The following is a 3,740-nucleotide window of genomic DNA, read 5'->3' as shown; positions in this document are numbered from 1 at the left end:
TATCTTTATTTATTTATTTTTTTAGAGACAGGTTTTTGCCCAGGTTAGCCTTGAACTACTGGGACCAAGTGATCCCCCCACCTCAGCCTCTGAGTAGCTGGGACTACGGTGTACCACTGTGCCTAGCTTGAACTGGCATCTTTTTTTATGTTGAGTCTTACAATCCAGGAACATGATATGTTTCTCCTGTTTAGGTCCTGTTTGATTTCCTTCATTAGCATTGTGTGGTTTTCAGCATACAGGCCTTGTATATGTTTTGTTAAATTCACATCCAAGGCCGGGCGCGGTGGCTCACGCCTGTAATCCTAGCTCTCTGGGAGGCCGAGGTGAGCAGATTGTTTGAGCTCAGGAGTTTGAAACCAGCCTGAGCAAGAGCGAGACCACGTATCTACTAAAAATAGAAAGAAATTAATTGGACAACTAAAAATATATATACAAAAAAATAGCCGGGCATGGTGGCGCATGCCTGTAGTCCCAGCTACTCAGGAGGCTGAGGCAGGAGGATCGCTTGCGCCCAGGAGTTTGAGGTTGTTGTGAGCTAGGCTAACGCCACGGCACTCTAGCCTGGGCAACACAGTGAGACTCTGTCTCAAAAAAAAAAAAAAAAAGGTATAATGAAGAAAATGGAAAGAAACGATGTCCCTGGTGGCTGTATCAAACCAATTCTGAAGTTCGATGGACCCTAAATACCTTTAGTTAAAAACAAAAAAGATTGATGTTGGAACTATTGTTTCTTACAACATAATGAGCTTTAAGAGATAAAGATTGTTGGCCCGGCGCGGTGGCTTACGCTTGTAATCCTAGCTCTCTGGGAGGCTGAGGCAGGTGGATTGTTTGAGCTCAGGAGTTCGAGACCAGCCTGAGCAAGAGCGAGACTCCGTCTCTACTAAAAAAAATACAAAGAAATTATCTGGACAACTAAAAATATATAGAAAAAATTAGCTGGGCATGGTGGCTCATGCCTGTAGTCCCAGCTACTCGAGAGGCTGAGGCAGTAGGATCGCTTGAGTCCAGGAGTTTGAAGTTGCTGTGAGCTAGGCTAATGCCACGGCACTCACTCTAGCCAGGGCAACAGAGTGAGACTGTCTCAAAAAAAGAAAAAGAGATAAAGATTGTATTTTCAATTTTTATTTTTTAAGTGTAGTTACTGACAAAGATATTTTTAAAATTTCAGGAGTTTATTGCAATTAAACTTTTTATTTTGAGATCACTATAAATTCATATGCATTTGCAAGAAATTGTACAGAGAGATTCCATGTTCTCTTTACCCAGTTTCCCTCAACGGTAACATCTTGAAAAACTATAGTACAATGTCACAACCAGAAAATTGACACTGTTCTGTGACAATACAGAACACTTTTATCATCACAAGGATCCCTCATCTTGCCCATTTATAGCCACACACACTTCCTTTCCATCCCTACCCTTCCTTTCCCCCAGCAACCACTTATCTGTTCTTCGTGTCATTTCAAGAATGTTACATAAATGGAATCATACAGCATGTAAACTTCAGGAATTGGCTTTTTTCACTTAGCGTAATTCTCTGGAGATTCATCCAGGTTGTTGTGTATATCAGTAGTTCGTTTCTTTTTATTGCTGGGTAGTAATTCTACAGTATGGATTTACCACAATTTGTTTAACCATTCACCAATCAAAGGACATCTGGGTTGAGTCCAGTTGTTGGCTATTACAAAGAAAGCTGCTATAAACATTAGTGAATGTATTTTTGTGTGAACATAGGTCCTCATTTCTCTGGGATAAATGCCCAGGATTATAATTTCTGGGTCATATAGTAGTCGCATGTTTACTTTAAGAAACTGACAAACATTTCCAGAGTGGGTGTAACATTTTACCTTCCCACCAGCAATGCATGAGTGATACAGTTTCTCTCCATCCTTGTCAGCACGCGGTGTCGTCAATATTTTGGTCATTCTGATAGATGTGTAGTGACGTCTCATTATGGTTTTAATTTGCAATTCCCTAAATGGGTGATAATGCTGAAAGGGTTTTTTGCATGTGCTTACTTGCCCTCTCTATACCATTTTCAGTAAAATGTCTTTTTGTGTTTTTTGCCCATGTTCTTTCTAATTTGATTGTTTATTTTTACTGTTCATTTTGGAGACTTGTTTACATATCCTAGATATTAGTTCCTTTTTTTTTTTTTTTGAGACAGAGTCTCACTGTGTTGCCCGGGCTAGAGTGAGTGCCGTGGCGTCATCCTAGCTCACAGCAACCTCAAACTCCTGGGCTCAAGCGATCCTCCTGCCTCAGCCTCCCGAGTAGCTGGGACTACAGGCATGCACCACCATGCCCGGCTAATTTTTTCTATGTATTTTTAGTTGTCCAATTAATTTCTTTCTAATTTTAGTAGAGATGGGGTCTCACTCTTGCTCAGGCTGGTTTCGAACTCCTGAGTTCAAACAATCCGCCCGCCTCGGCCTCCCAGAGAGCTAGGATTACAGGCATGAGCCACCGCGCCCGGCCGATATTAGTTCTTTATTGGGTATGTAGTTTGCAAATATATTCTCCCAGTCTGTAAGTTATCTTTTCATCCTCTTAGTGGATTTTTTGCAAAGCAAAAGTTTTAAATTTTGACAAAATTCAACTTACCAAATTTTCCTTTTATGGATTATGCTTTCGGTGTCAACGCTAAGAACACTGTCCAGCCCTAGACCTCCAACATTTTCTCCAATGCTTTTTTTTTTGAGACAGAGTCTCACTGTGTTGCCCCGGCTAGAGTGCTGTGGCATCATCCTAGCTCGCAGCTAGGGCTCAAACTCCTGGGCTCAAGTGATCCTTCTGCCTCAGCCTCCCGAGTAGCCGGGACTACAGGCATGCGCCCCCATGCCCGGCTAGTGTTTTTCTATATATTTTTAGTTATCCGATTAATTTCTTTCTATTTTTAGTACAGACGGGGTCTCGCTCTTGCTCAGGCTGGTCTTGAACTCCTGAGCTCAAACAATCTGTCTGCCTCGGCCTCCCAGAATGCTAGGATTACAGGCATGAGCCACCGCGCCTGGCCTTCTCCAATACTTTTTTATAAAAGCTTTGTCATTTTATATTTTACATTTAAAATCAAGATTCTTTTTTTTCTTTTTTGGTCTATGAATTTTCAGTTGCTCTAGCACCACTTGTTGTAAAGACTATCTTCCCTCCATTGAATTGCTTTAGCATCTTTGTCAAAAATCAGTTGGTCATAATTGTGTGAGTCTGTTTCTGGGTTCTCCATTCTGCACCATTGGTCTATGTGTCTATCCCTCCACCAATACCATATAGCTGGTCGGGAGCAGTGGCTCACACCTGTAATCCTAGCACTCTTGGAGGCCTAGGCGGGAGGATCTCTTGAGATCAGGGGTTCAAGACCAGCCTGAGCAAGAGCAAGACCCCATCTCTACTAAAAATAGAAAAATTAGCCGGGCATAGTGGCACATGCCTGTAATCCCAGCTACTCGGGAGGCTGAGACAGGAGGATCACTTGAGCCCAGGAGTTTGAGGTTGCTGTGAGCTAGGATGATGCCATGGCACTCTACTCAGGGCAACAGAGTAAGACTCTGTCTCAAAAAATAAAAAATAAAAATAAAAATGACAACCCAGGGGACAGAGCGAGACTCTGTCTCAAAAAACCAAACCAAAACAAAACAAAAACCCATATAGTCTTGATTGCTCTAGCTGTATAATACAGTAACTCTTAATCAGGTAAACGAATTCCTCCCACTTTATTCTTGTTTTTAAAAGTTGTT

The sequence above is a fragment of the Propithecus coquereli genome, unplaced genomic scaffold, assembly GCF_000956105.1.
Source record: "Propithecus coquereli isolate 6110/MARCELLA unplaced genomic scaffold, Pcoq_1.0 Scaffold640, whole genome shotgun sequence".
NCBI classification, from domain to species: Eukaryota; Metazoa; Chordata; class Mammalia; order Primates; family Indriidae; genus Propithecus; species Propithecus coquereli.
The sequence above is the reverse complement of the archived record's forward strand: the minus strand, read 5'-3'. Positions refer to the sequence as shown.